Here is a 16,564-nt window from a genome sequence, read left to right on the forward strand (position 1 = left end):
ATCCTACACTGGATTGCGGGGAGCCTGGAGCCAATTTAGACAATTTAGGGATGCCAAACAGCCTACAACATGTCTTTGGACTGGGGGAAGAAACCGGAGTACCCGGAGGAAATTTGTAATGAAATTTGTTGTACTGACTTATAGAAAAATTCCAAATAGAGGCATGTTCACTAGTGGTCTCAGACTATTGGACTCCAGTGTACATGCAATAGCATTAAAAAAAATTGCTCTTAGTCACTAATCATCCACTCAAAAAAATGATTCAGAAATGTTCAATCTTCTTTGGGATTTCTGCGTTTGACCTTGAAACCTACCACAGAGTGTCTGCCTATTAGAGAAGGTTCTGAATAAAATTTTGGAATCTATCTAACCCTCCAGAACAACTATGGGCTCACTGTACAGATTTGTCTACAGTGATCATGTGAAATGTTTTACATCAGGATATTAAATTATTAAGTACAGTGTAATATACAAAAAAAGACTGCTCACTATGCAGTGCTAATAATAACACACAAAAAAAGTTAATAATTAATTTCCTTATTTGTAAGTCGCTTTGGATAAAAGCGTCTGCTAAATGAATAAATGTAAATGTAAATAATGGTGCCCTACCACAATCATCAAATCATGCCATAAAGAATTATCAAAGATTGATAAATGTGGTTTCTTTCTTCCATAAAGTGATTTAATTTGCTTTGACTCTTCCATAACTATATGTAATTATGGATCCAGAAATATATGCTAAATGATAAAATGAGGCACTTTGGTGCTGGTTAAACACATGTACCATGTATATGTGATTCATCTGAGAGGCCCATCGACACATTTTCTCCACTGAAAGCCTACAGATGGTGAGTCCATGTGTCTACCATTATGGCAAATTACAAGTCCTCTCCACCAAAAAGAGAACGTTCCACTCTCAGTTTGTCATTTCCGGGCCCAAAAAGAAGATCGCATTCATTGCAAATACCACAATATCCCCACTAGCTAAAATCTGTTACCAAGGATTGGAAAAGACCACCACCCATGAGAGGGCACAAAAGGGGTTCTGTGTATCCCCAAGGCTTTTCCCAGCCACTGTAAGCTGGCATGTGTTCGACATAGCAGAGTGTTCAGATGACTTCTCGAAAATGAGCTCCAGATTAAAAATGCAGCACATTTGCATGATTTGGCATCATCATTGCTGTACTGAACAATGGCCATTGTATGCAAGCATGTATAAATGTACAATAGATATACTAAATGCCAGGTGTTGTTGGTGCACATTCTTGTTTATGGTTGACTAGAAATGATTCTTACAGCCTGTTGCTTTTATTCTGGTCTAAACTGAGTTGCAATGTTTGGCACATCTATCTAGTAACTTAGTGTATATAAAAATAAAAATAAAACATTCACAGTCAATTTCCAGTTGATGTACAAGACAGACACCGAAAAACCCATTTTAGACAAACAGTAGCTTCTGGTAGCACCTGTAGCCTCTCTGTCAGACTAGATGAAAAACAGAGGAACAATGAAGTCAGAAAGCAGGTCAGCAAAGCTTTTGTCTTCCTTCTAGGCCCTGATACCTTTTATCCTGAAACCACATGTAAATGCAGGTCACCCTGGAACAAGGTGATTGAACTAGAGAAGGAATTATTGGTGGACGTACATGACCTGCCTGTCTCTTTGGATGAAGTCTTTAATGCCTGACAGGTCAGGTGCTGTAAATCCACAGTTCAAAAAGTTGGAGATGACATAATGTGCTTAAAATATTCACAAAGGAGATGCCATGACATAGCTTTATTAGGTGCATGACAAGAAGATAATCTCTGTTGCTGTGTAGCTAACTCCTCTACGAATGCAGAGATCAGCTTTTAAGGAGAAAGTATTGATTGAGTTCTGCAACATATGGGCAGGCCTGTTGATCTGAGAAGACTTGTTTAATAGAGCAAAAGTCCAACTGAATCAGTGCCATGTTTGCTGAGCTCCAATATAAATACGAAATATGAGTCAGGACACATTAATATCTGTACATGTTAGCGTATCGTGCCAGAAATCATATGGTGGTGAAGCTGTTTTATCAGCTGGGAGTCCGAAACAAAAGGCCTCTAGAAGCTTTCAGTGCAGGAAAAACCTGCACAGGCAAGTCTTGTGTACCCGAGTGAGTTATATACAACACAATACAGATAAAAGGATTTGACTGACTGGCATTTGTGTCAACACGTGAGACAGAAGTTTAAGCTGTGTTTTAATTGATGTATGATGTACAAGGCTTTGCTGAAACTGAATTGTACAGAACTCCAGTGAGTGTGTTGGAGTGTTTGAGAGAAAAAGAGATACTAAGTTGTGTCCATGAGAACAGAGCAAGAGAAGAAAAGAAAGGCACAAAGGATGCGAAGCAGTCGTAATAGGTTCAGGCTAAAGTTTCATGCCTGGCAGCTCACCTGTGGATTAATACACACTTGTGGCTACTAAGCTGACAGCAGTTGAAACTGATGGGTGAAGTTGTGTGTGTATGTATATATGGGTGTGTGTATGTAGGAATATGTGCAAGACTATTCTGAGAAAATGAAAATGGTTTAAAGTGGAAAGAAAACACAAATAGAACATTACTTGTTATAAAGGAACAGATGTTTAGAACAAACAAACACAATGAGAGATTAAAATCATTCAATGTAAATAAAATTAAGACAAAAATGATTTCAACTCATGCATTAACATACACTCTCTGACTACTATATCAGGAACACCTGTACACTTGCACATTCATGCAATTCTCCAATCATGTGGCAGTAGAGTAATGCAAAAAATCATGATACAGGTCAAGAGCTTCAGCTATAGTTCATATCAAACATCAGAATGGGGAAAATGTGATCTCAGTGACTTTGACCATGGCATGGTTGTTGATGCCTGGTGATCTGGGATTTTCAGGCACAACACTGTCTAGAGTTTATGCAGAATGGATAAATAACAAGAAACATTGAGTGTTTGATGGTTCTGTAGACAGAAATGCCTTGTTAATGAGAGAGATAAGAGGAGAGTGGGCAGACTAGTTCAAGCTCACAGGCTGGCTACGATAACTCAAATAACCACTCTTTACAACTATGGTGAGCAGAAAAGCCTCTCAGAACTCATTACAGGTCTAATCATCTGGTTGAAGCAGCAGAAGACAGCTCAGTTTCCACTCCTGTCTGCCAAAAACAGGAATTTATCATTTTATTGTGGCAGCTGTACACAGTGTTTTACTATCAAAAAAGCTTTAGCTGTGCTGTCCGTTTTATCTCTGTATCAATGTTATTGTGGAGAGGTGTGAATTGTTTGTCCAAGCAGGGGGCTCACACCACTCCCCTTCCACACTGCTCTGTTCACCAACATAATACTCTACACACAGAAACCCAACAATGTCCTGACTAATCTTATAACAGACTTGCGGCAATAAAGTAATTAAATATAATGACTATATGTGTTATTTAAGTGTTTTTTTTTCTCCTCCTGATGAAGCATGCTGGGATCCTTTACCCACCCAGACATGAAAAGGTGGTGGGCTTCTGTGTTCTTAAATGCTTTGAGGAAATGTTAGAGCAATTTTAACATTTTTCACCTCTTGTTACCTTCACATTATGCACCAAAGCCATATACTCGCTGCCCAAATATGGCAACCACAAGAGAAAAATCTTGTGACTGAAATACTAGGATAGTATTCTCTACTTGCTAGCTAGTTGAAATAGCTTATTTGAGCAATTAGTGTTATTTTAAGCATATTAACATGCTTTTTTTTAAAGTGTATGTTTTGTTCTCTTTCATTCTCTGTATGTAGACAAAATTACATTTTTTAGTATCTAGCATAACCATTTAACGGAAACATTGTGGCTTTTGCTTATTCATGTTTTGTTTTTTTTTTTTTTTTTTTACCTTTTAATGTATGTGCAATGAAAAACCGCAGTCACCTCTTCTGTAAATTACTGTCACAATACATTTTTTCTCACTGTGTGAAAAAGTGGTTTTGTTTCCGCTATATGTATTTCTGAAAAGACTAGAAGACTATGGATACTGACAATGTTACACTGTCCAAGACCCAACTCAGAGTTTCTATATTTTCCATGAATATATAGCATTATGGTAACTCCTTCTAGTGTAAGAGCACACTCATAACAGTGCATGGTGTTCAAAACAGAAAACCAGGCACAACGTTTTGCAACTTTGAACTGTGTTTAGTTCATAGCATCTGAATAGAAATACATAGGCAACATCACAGTGAGTGGCTTTGCATACAATTCATGCTGCAAAAAAATGTCTGGTGGTAAATACAGTTGCGGTCAGAAGTTTACATACACTCATACACTCACTCATGATCATGAATGTCATGGCTATATTGGGCTTTCAGTAATTTCTTTGAACTGTTCTTTTTCTGGAGCAGAATGATTGTATAACATACATCTTTAATTAAAAAAAACAACAAGAATTTGGTTCATAAGTTTTAATTCATTTGAGGTTTTCTGTAATCAACACTAGACCAATATTATACATACAGTGTCAAAAATATACATACAAACACTTAGATTATTAATTCAGTGGTGCTGAAAGTTCCAAAATGTTCTTTAATTTGCCAAGACTTACTTGCCAAGACTTTCCTGTTAGTGAACATGAGTGATCAGCTTCTTTGTACTGACAACACATAGTACTATGGGAAAGTCCAAGGAGCACAGTGCAGATCTGAAAACGAGGATGGTGGATTTACACAAGTCAAGAATGTCTCTTGGAGCCATTTATAAACAATTGCAGATTCCAAGTTCAAACATTTGTACATAAGTACAAGTTATTGGGAAGTGTAGCCACTTTGCCAAGGTCTGGATGAAGACCCAAACTGTCACCCTGAGCTGAGAGGAAATTGGTTTGGATGGTCAGGAAAAACCCAGGAACCACCAAGTCACAAGCCTGCCATGAACTGGAAGCTGCTGGAGCATCATTTCACTGTCTAAGTCAAGCAAGTTTTACATCGCCATGGACTGAAAGGCTGCCGTCCAAGAAAGAAGCCCCTGCTCCAAAATTGGCACCTTCAAGCCTGTCTAAAGTTTGCAGCTGACCATATGAACAAAGAAGAAGCCTTCTGGAGGAAAGTTTTATGGTCAGATGAGACAAAGATTGAGTTGTTTGGCCACAATGACCAGAGGTATGTTTGGAGGAGTAAAGGTGAGGCAATTCAACCTCAAGAACACTGTACCAACTGTTAAGCATTGTGGATGGAATAATGAAGAAGGAGGACTACCTTAGAATTATTCGGCATAATCTCAAACCATCAGCCAGACGTTTGAAACTTGGACATAACTGGATGTTCCAACAGGACAATGACCCCAAACACACATCAAAGCTGTTTGTGGAATGGATAAAGCAGGCTGATATTAAGCTTTTGGAATGGCCTTCCCAAAGTCCTGACCTCATCCCTATCGAAAATTTGTGGACTGTGCTTAAAAGTCGAGTCAGGGCCAGGAAACTAACAAATGTCATTGAAATTGACATTCTGCCAAGAAGAGTGATCAAATATACAACCAGAATTCTGCCAGAAGCTGGTTGATGGCTACCAAAAGCATCTGCTCAAGGTGAAACTTGCTAAGGAACATTCAACTAACTATTATGTGTGCTGTATGTATATTTTTAACCCTTTATGTACAATTTTGACCTTGTGTTGACTACAGAAAACCCCAAATAAATCTTCTTCTTCTTCTTCTTCTTTCGTGTGGAGGTTCCACTTCATAGTGGAACCATCATGGTGGAAGGATTAGCCACTCAGCAGTATGATACTGAACATTGCCCAGGGTGCGCCAGGGGAGGCTTCTTCCGTGCACACACATTCACACACCCATTCATATGCTATGGACACTTTGGACATGCCAATCTGCCTAAAATGCATGTCTTTGGACTGGGGGAGGAAACCGGAGTACCCGGAGGAAACCCCTGCAGCACGGGGAGAACATGCAAACTCTGCACACACAGGGCCACGGTGTGAATCAAAACCCCAACCCTGGAGGTGTGAGGCAAACGTGCTAACCACTAAGCCACCGTGCGCCCCCCAAATAAATTAAAACTTGTGAACCAAATTCTTGTTTTTGTTTTTTTTATTAAAGATGTTTGTTGTACAATCGTTCTGCCCCAAAAAAAGAACAGTTAAAAGAAATTACTGAAAGCCCAATATTGCTATGACATTCATGTTCATGATGAGTATGTATGAGTATGTAAACTTCCGACCGCAACTATACAATAAAATGACAGCTATAAGAAATGATGATATGCCAAAGAAAAGAAGACTTGATATAAGTAGCTAATGTTATTGTCTATATTATGATTTTTAGCAGGCTAAAGCGCATTTTGCTAATTTAACTGCTATCTGATCTACTTTATTGGAAGTTCCAATAATGTATTGGTGAGTTATTGGTGAGTATGCCTAACCAAATATATACAAAATGAATTTATGAGTATCTAAAAATTTATGAGTATCTAGCATATCCATTTAGTGGAAACATTGAGGCTTTTGCTTATTCATGTTTTTTTTTTTTCACTCTTTAATGTAATTGCCATGACGTCAAGGCAACCACAGTCACCTCTCCTCTAAATTACTGTCACAATACATTTTTGCCCACTGTGTGAAAAAGTGGTTTTAGTTTCCGCTATATGTATTTCTGAAAAGACTAAAAGACTACAGTGTTACACTGTCCAACACCTAACTCAGAGTTTATATATTTTTGATGAATATACATCATTACGGTAACTCCTTCTAGTGTAAGAGTGCACTCATAACAGTGCATGGTGTTCAAAACAGAAACCCAGGCACAACTTTTTGCAACTTTGAACTGTGTTTAATTCATAGCATCAGAATAGAAAGACATAGGCAACATCACAGTGGGTGGCTTTGCATACAATTCATGCTGCAAAAAATTTAATTATATATACATATATAATTAAATTGAATATATCTACAGAATATAGAGTGCTCTGAAAAAGTATTTGCCCAATCCTGATTTCTTCTGTTTTTGTATATCTCATACTAAATTTTAGATCTTCAAACAAAATACAACATAAAACAAAGGCAACCTGAGTAAACACACAATACAGTTTTTATTATTTAATTTTTTTATTGAAGTAAAAAAAAAGTTATCACCTATCATCAATGTAAAAAAACGAATTGCCCTCTTAAACTTAAAATCTGATTGTGCCACCTTTAGAAGCAATAACTGCAACCAAATGCCTCCTATAACTGGAGATCAGTCTTTCACTTACTTCTAGGACTAGGAGTTATCCTATGCTTTGGATCATTGTCTTGCTGCATAATCCAGTCGCGCCTGAGTTTCAACTTACAGACTGAAGACCGGACATTCTCCTTTAGGATTTTCTGGTAGAGAACAGAATTCATGTTTTCCACAATTATTGTGAGTTGGCCAGGCCCTGAAGCAGCAAAGCATCCCCACACCATCACACTTCCACCACCATGCTTGACTGTAGGTATGATGTTCTTTTTGTGGAATTCTGTGTTTGGTTTATGCCAGATGTAACAGGACCCCTGTCTTCCGAACAGTTCCACTTTCGACTCATCAGTCCACAGAACATTCTCCCAAAAGGTTTGAGGATCATCAATTTTGTTTTGGCAAAATTCAGTCAAGCCTTAATGTTCTTCTGGGTTAGCAGTGGTTTTTGCCTCGCCACTTTTCCATGGATGCCATTTTTACCCAGTGTCTTTCTGATAGTGGAGTCATGAACAGTGACTTTTATTGATGCGAGAGAGGCCTGTAGGTCCTTTGATGTTATTGGCTCTTTTCTGACTTCCTGGACAAGTTGTTGCTGTGCTCTTGGAGAAATTTTGATCTGCCACTTCTGGGAAGGTTCACTAGTGTGCTGAGTTTTACCATTTGGAGATAATGGCTCCCACTGTCGTTCTTTGGAGTCCCAGAGCCTTTGAAATAGCTTTGTAACCCTTCCCAGACTGATGTCATTTCAGGAATTTCTTTCAATTTTGCCATAGTGTGTTACTGGGTAAGACCTTTTAACCAACTTCATGCTGTTGAAAAAGTTCTACTTAAGTGTTTATTTGATTGAACAGGGCTGGCAGTAATCAGGCCTGGTTGTGTCTAGTCCAGCTGATCCTAGCACGCCTCCCATGCAGGTCAAATTTGTACAATCTCTTTCTGATTATAGAAACATGCACTTTGACACCAACAATTGCAAGACTTACTAGCAGATCCTGTGATTAAATTTTGGGGTTCTTGGAGACTTTGTTTTGCATCAGACGGTCTGAACTTGGGTTGAATTTGCTGGGACGGTGAGTCCTGTAGATTATTTTCCTTACAGTGGAATGATGTATTTTTTCTGAACTCCTAACAGAACTCTTTAGATCTTGGAATGATGACTCCACACACCTCAATAACAAAGAGAATACCAGACATTAGATATGAGAGGGGTATAAATAAGACAGGTTCTACCTGCACTCCCTAAACAGGTTCTAATCACTGGCACCCAATCTTGAACACCTGATTCTAATTTTATGGCTTTGAAGGTGTGATAAATGTAGGGGTGTACGTACTTTTTCCATGTGACTGACCTGTTTTTGTTGTTAATTTAAATTGTGAAAATTACTACAAAATGTCAATTGTATGTATTATTTGATAGACTGTTTCAAAGAGGATAAAATGTTTTCTTGTCCAAAAAATGTCAAAAAAGCCAACAATGTCCAAGGGGTGTACTTATTTACCGCTTTGAGTGCTTCAGACTTTATATATTAAGAAACAGTATATGTGGGTTACTCCACTCTCTCTCTCTCTCTCTCTCTCTCTCTCTCTCTCTCTCTCTGTCTGTCTGTCTCTCTCTGGTTAGCCCTATGATCAGATGAGGTTGCATAAAGGCCTAGGATTGGCAACACAAACACTGTGAGAATTGGCCCATGTATAGTGACCCTATCATCATTCACCTAATCCTTACTGCCCCCAGAAAGCATCTGGAATCTGTTTGAAATCTTTTGTGTTGTAGCTGAGGGGTGACCCACAATTGTGGGGTTGCTTTTATCAATATGAAATTCCATAACTGGATATAAAGGAGATTGTCTTTGTGGATACTAAATGATCAGAGATCTATTGTAGTCATAAAATAAATTAAACATGTTCAGTACATGTTTTAATAATTTCTTCCCTTTTGTATTTGCCTGCACTGGACTACCCATTGTAGAAATCTCAAAGTTGCTGGGCAGGAAAAAGCCAAATCAAGTGTAGCCTGTCAACACGTCTCAAATCCCGAACTATATGCAACATCTCTGAGCACTTACACATGCTTGGTAGCGCACAGAAGACTTCTAAACTTTGTATTCTGGAAGAATATTACACATTACACACAGCCATAGATTCATAAAGAACAGCTCACTGTCATACACAGAGATGAATGAAATTTCAAAAGATTGAACTGAAACACTTCTTAGACAGATTTCTGGGAAAAACACATGAAACGTATCAGAAAGCCATGTGAGTGCTCTGGGGCATAAACCTGTGGAGGATGAAAAGGTGGAATTCCCCCTTTCTCAGGTGATGAAAGAGTGCAGGGCAAGTATGGAGCCTTCTCATCTCACCTAGCTCCAGGCCATGTCAAGTGTGTAGGCTGCTGCCAGAAGCCCCCGTTTGCTGATCTGACATCAGCTTTGTAACTACTCATGTAATATATAACTCTAGAGTAAAAGTAATGCAAGAAAGTAGGCAGTTTGGCACACCAGCTGTAGAATGTAGGAGAGACTGGCATCCTTATCATTATGCCTTCTCATACCCCGACTATATGCACTGGACTTGAAATTATAGCCACTGAACAAACAACCTGCCCATTTTGGTGTACCGTAATTAATTGGACAAGTTAACATGTTCATAAATAAAGTTCCATCTGAACCCACACATCTCCTCTGCTGATGTACTGTCAGGCCTGTGATGCATCCACTTTTACATCCTGCTTGTTTTGTAGGCCTTCTTACTGATCTGACATATTGCAAAACGCAGGAGTGACACATTAAATGACTCCTAATTTTCTGCCATAATGTTATGTCAGCCTTAACTTTATAGCATAATGAGTTTTATTAATTTATTTCCTTCACCTTATGGTGGCTCTCCACAGTGGATCCAGAGTCTATCCCGATAACACTGGGTGCAAGGTGGAAGAATTCACCTCAGGTGAGACCCCAGCCCTTCGCAGGATACCATTCGCACACACATTCACACCAATTTGGCAATTTGGTAATTTAGCATAGCCAATCCACCTACCTACAAATGACAGTAGGAGTACACCAAAGAACCCAGAGAAAACGCATGCAAACCCTGGGAGAACATAAGAAAATACCACACAGACAGCAACTTGAGCTCAGGATCAAACCCAGAACCCTGGAGTTGTGAGGTGGCATTGCTACGGTACCAACTGAATCACAGTTGTGCCCAACAAAGAAATGCCCCGTCCAATCCTGTTTATTGTACAGGGTTTCAGTCTTGATTTCAGTAAGTGAAATGATTCACAGAGTTTCAGTTGAATAACTTGGCCAGTCAAGAACATTGCTTATTTTGGCCTTATGGTGATGTGCACAGCTCCAACCAACTGCATTTAAAGTCAGTGGTTGGTAAAATGAAACATACCATGCATACTTTGAGTTTATTTAAGGTGATGCCACCGATGTGTATGAATGCCGTGGAACTCTATGGAATTCATACACATCAGTGGCATCATATTTCACAGTTGAGGTGTTAAGCTTTAGCTCTCAACTGTCTTAATGCATTTTTAGATTAAACTGTAACCTGCTCTTACTCCTTTTTTTTTTTTTTAGACTTGCTTCCATTTTGTCACAAATCATATATTTGTCTCTTTATGGTACCCTTGAAGCATTTTATCTATAGCCAGCATTGTATTCTTGATACAGTATATTCAACAGTTTTTTCTTCATGATTGAAGTAATCTTCCTCAGTTAACCATTGTGCTTTTATATGGTTTTGAAATTTCTTGCTTTTTAACAATGTAACATCCTGTACATAATGCTTTAATTTTGTTTTCTTGTGCATGAACTGCAGTCAGCTCAAGAATTATTGGCACTCTGGTTAAAGATGGGTAAAGAAAATTTGTCTTTGTGGTTAATTTGCCTAAATCTCACACTGACAATTTTAGATAAATGTAAACTTTAACTGAAGTTTTTTTTTTTGTTTGTTTTGTTTTGTTTTGTTTTTTTAAACCTTTTGCCAACATGGAATATCTCCAGAGCTGTCTTCGTTTATGGACTCTCCTTTTCAACTCATCCCACAGGTTTTCATTTCAGTTTAGGTCAGGGTACTGGCATGGCCATGCCAAGAGTCCTGTGGTCAGTGAACTATTTGTTTGTGGATTTGGCTACATGTTTTGGATAATTATCCTGCTGATCCAACCACAACCCAGTTGTAGTTTCTAGGCACAGGCAGACAGCTTTTCATTTACATTACATTAAGGAGTCCTTGATGCCATTTAGCCTAAAAAGGTTCCCAGAGCCTTTGGAGTAAGCATAGTCACACATTAATACTGTACTTAACAGTGGTTCTTTTCCGTATAACCATCATTCTGTTTATGTTAAACCAACCTTGATTGTTTGTTGCCAAAATGCTCTGACCATCTAACCCACTTCCAGTCAAATCTCTACTGGCATATAATGACCTTCAGGCACTTGTGTTTTTAGGTAGATGAACAAAATGGCTTTCCTTCCAAATAGTCTGTTAGCCTGGAGGTGGAGTCTAATTATAGATTTCGAGATTCTGACTATGTTTACATTACAAGCTTCTTTGACACATATTTTAATTTAAATGCACCCGTCCTCCAAAACACATATTTGTTTCTTGGGCATTTATTTCCCTACACTACTCGAATGTGGTAGGCTCCTTCCAGTTTTGCTTATGTCAATTCAGCAAATATCAAGTAAATCTCCAATTTCCCCATCCTTCGACTGAATGTAGTCACTACTGTTTCTGTTCTGCATTGTTGTTTTTCTGACTATCAGTTATGATTACAGCAATATGTGTATGTGTGTTGGGAAGAAAGCACATAGATTCTGATCTGACCATATGTATCCAATTGCAGACCACATACTGTAGGTCTGATTTGAAAAGATCAGATTTTTTATGTCCACACAGTCTGAAAAAAAATTAAGGCAGAAAATTTGAATTGTGTTACTTCTAAATGGTGATGTGAATACAGGCTTGGTGACCCCTAAATTCTTTCATCTTCTACAAATCTCCAAATGTGTATCTAAAAAATGGCCTTTCTAACAATCCTGCTCACTGAGCATGGGAAAATACATTTGTATCAGCTTCCACAGTTTTGGTTGTTTAAAACTTCTTAATTATTTCCTTAACAGTGAGTATGGCCATTTTGAAAAATATATAATAATAATAATAATAATAATAATAATAATAATAATTCCATAGCCATGCTCCCAGGAAACAACTGAGAAATCGACTATATAAAAAGGACTGTAATTCCTAGGTATGTAACGTTCACTTAATATGTAAGCACTGCTGGATTAAGGCTGATATTCTGTACTTTGTCATCATAGTCCTTATACTTTATTTCAAATCCTTACACTTTATTTCAAATATTTGAGCACAGAGCCACAACAATACCAAACATCTGATGATGAAATACCTTTAACATACTGTATCATTCTCTAACACATTGTGTTAAGAAACTTTTATTCTGAATGTTATCAGCTACAGTCCTGCCATAAAAACACAGCCAGCTGAATTAAACGTCTGCTCCTTTTGATTATGGCTCATTATTGCCTATAATAACATAAACCCCCTGAACTGAGATTAGGACTGCAACAACAATCATGACCGAGAAAAGGATTGATGACATAACATAATTCTGCATAAATGTAGGTATTAGTGATGGCAAGCACAGAAGTAAGCTGGGAGAGAGTTCAACCGTGTGTTGGAGGAGCTGAATAATACTTTCATTATTCTATAGCACTATAGAGAGCTGTATTCTTTGCGAACTTCATAAGAATCCCTTTAGATTTGGGATCCTCATATACATAAATGACAGGCCACTGAATGTTCATGGATCAGTATAATGTGTGCTTATACTGCAGATCACTCATGGTTTTGCTACATTTTAAATATTTCTCAAAGTTCAGAACAGCACTAATGCTACAGTAAACCAAGATACCTACACTAGAGCATATAAAATACTATGGTTATTTTCCAGTTAAGTAATAATAAAAAAAATATTCTAAATCATTGCTGTTCTCTTCTCTTTGTATTAATTTTTATTTCAAAGATAGTAACTAACATAACCTTTAGTTTACCAGACCTACTAATCTGAAAACTTAGGTCAAGCTAAAGTTTATGAAAATTACTTTATGTTCATACATATTTAAAATATGTTATATCTATGAACAATTTTGTACACACTTGACTTATTTCAAAACACAGGACCGACATGTTAAATGATTTCTGATTTCCTTAATGTTGTTCGTTCAGTTAGCCTCAACTTGTCAGGACAAAGAAAACAAAGAAACACCTCATCAGATCAAGGTTGCTCTACCAGCACAGCTACTTTTTTGTACACACAATGCTGAGTGCTCCATCACTAGAGCCCTGCTGGTGCCAACTCAAAAGAATGGATGGTGGAGGAACAGGAACCCATGTCCCTGTGAAGCAATCATCTTCAAAAACCCGAAACCTCTATTCAAGTGAACAAAGCTACTGGAATGGCAACTAATAAATGTGACAATGTCTCTTATGTCATGTGTCAGAAAGAATACAAAGAGAGAAGTTGCAGGATGTCACTAAAAGTGATCTTTATTGAATTGTGTTTTTGTTTTTAAGATGCCCCATCATTCTTGTTGGCATTCGTCATAGAATATCTTAAAGGTCTGCAAGGTGTTTAAAACTCCATTCACCTCACAGACAGGGCTTTGAAATTTTAAAGAACAGATTTCATCTCCTACAATAAGAACTCTGACTCACATCCTGTACAGTGTACTGTACTCTCTGTGACGTGCCACTTCTAATTGTTAATATTTTCTTCTGTTAACTGCCACTGCAAAAGCTTTACAACTGTGCTTTACAGCAAATTCAGCTGGTGAATGGCCTGTCATTTTAAAGGGGGACATAGTAGACAAAATAAGACTCATAATGTTGTTTGGCACCCATACAGGTACATCAAGATTAAAACAAAACAAAACAAAAAGCTTGAAATGTTTTACTTTATGTGTAATGAATCTAGGATATATGAAAGTTCCACTTTTTGAATTAAATTACAGAAAAAAAAACAAACTTTTCCACAATATTCAAATTTTTTGAGAGGCACCTGTATATATACTTGCAAAAGCACACCAATTGCAAATACTGTTAAAATAAATCCTAGCACAAGAGTAATTGAAACCATCCACGCTTTGTCAATCAGTGTCTACGCATGCATGAGCAAACCCACAACAAAGTCAATAAAAACATCTCCTCTGCGGCATCAACAATCACTGATTAGATTTTTATTTTTCAGCGAATTTGTCTGGAATAGCATCAAGCCCCTGGCAGTACAAACACTTAACTCAAATTCCTCCAGAATGGTCACTTATTCTATACCCAGTGTGTTCTTCTTCTTCTTTTAAAACTTTTGAATTTACTCATTTTGTCTTGTCTCCTTTTAGTTCTGCTGTGAATGTTTGAACTAATGCTTTTGTAATTGTTTCTCTTTGTGAATGTAGGCTCTTAACTTCTTAACTTGGCGAGGTACTGTAAACATATAAATATTCAGTCTCATTACATAAAGTCTGGCTGTAACAACAGAGGCAAATAAAATGAAACAATTGCAAGTTAAAGATATTCTCAAAAAGTGATTTCAAGGTTAGTCATAGATTCCATGTAGTGCGGTTCTCAATCATGTACAGTGTATACCAATCAACTATAACATTAAAACCAACTGGCTAATACTGTGTAGCTCTGACTCGTCGAGGCATGGACTCCACGAGACCTCTGAAGGTGTTCTGTGGTATGTGGCACTATGACGTTAGCAGCAGATCCTTCAAGTCCTGTAAGTTGGGCCTTCATGGATCAGACTTCTTTGTCCAGCACATCCCACGATGCTGGATCAGATTGAGGTCTTGGGAATTTGGAGGTCATATCAACACCTTGAACACTTTGAGGAAACTTGTCATGTTCCTCAAACCATTCCTGAACAATTTTTTCAGTGTAGCAGGATGCATTATCCTGCTGGAAGAGGCCACTGCCATTAGGGAATACTGTTGCCATGAAGGGGTGTACATGGTCTGCAACAATGTTTATGTAGGTGGTCCGTGTCAAAGTAACATCCACATGAATGCCAGGACCCAGGGTTTCCTAGCAGAAATCCAGGCAGTGTGATGCTCTGGGCAATGTTCTGCTGGCTTGCCTTCTTCCCATAGTGCATCCTGGTGCCTTCTCTTCCCCATGTAAGCGACTCACACGCACCCGGACATCCACATGATGTAAAAGAAAATGTGATTCATCAGACCAGGCCACCTTCTTCCATTGCATTGCATTGCAATTTGTGCTACAGTAGTTCTGGGATTGGACCAGACGAGCTAGCCTTTGCTCTCCATATGCATCAGTGAGCTTTGGATGTCCATGACCCTGTCACTGGTTCACTGCTTGTCCTTCCTTGGACAACTTTTGGTAGGTAATAACTACTGCATACCAGGAACACCCCACAAGACCTGCCATTTTGAAGATGCCCCGACCCAGTCGTCTAGCCATCACAATTTGGTCCTTGTCAAAGTCGCTCAGATAGTTACACTTGCCCATTTTTTCTGCTTCCAAGACTTGCTGCCTAATATATCCCACCCTTTGCCAGGTGCCATTGTAACGAGATGATCAATATGATTAATTTCAACTGTTAGTGGTTTTAATGTTATGGCTGATCTGTTTAATTACACACAAGCTGCTTTATTTGTACTTTTGATGTTGTTTATCATTTAGCTCTCAGATTTATAACTAATAATAAATACTCTAGTTAAAACGTTTTAGAGAAAGATGAGGAGATCTTTTCTCAATGTGAAAAGAGTTGACTGTGAGATATTTATGTAGCAGTTTTGGAAGGGGTCTGTAGTGTCAGCACTTTGTAAAAGCCAGAGGCAAAGTTGTAACTTGATGTTTTCTGACATGGGAAAGTCTTCAGGACGCATATCTTAGTAACATGACAAGCTGCATTTTTTTGTCTTATTAACTTCATGAGAGATAAAAAAAGAGAGGCTCACAAGGGAATGCTTGTTTATAAGTGTTAATAGGTGTTATAGCTTGTAAGAACTAGCTTGTCTCACAGATGTTTCACAGCATTAAACATAACTATAAAGAAATTAAAAGAGGATACGTTCTTTATTTTATTGGTGTAATCTTTTGGGAAATTGCTCCGGTATAAGAGGCATATAAAGCACTTCAGGACATGCTGTTATTGGTAAATAATCAACTATAGTATACATAGTGATACTATATAGATCACACCACTTCGTCACTGATATTTTTATTTCTAAAGTATGGCTTCTATGTTGCATCAGAAGAGCGGACTCTGTCATTTCCAATCAATACTCATA

This window comes from Ictalurus furcatus, chromosome 2 (genome assembly GCF_023375685.1).
Source record: "Ictalurus furcatus strain D&B chromosome 2, Billie_1.0, whole genome shotgun sequence".
NCBI classification, from domain to species: Eukaryota; Metazoa; Chordata; class Actinopteri; order Siluriformes; family Ictaluridae; genus Ictalurus; species Ictalurus furcatus.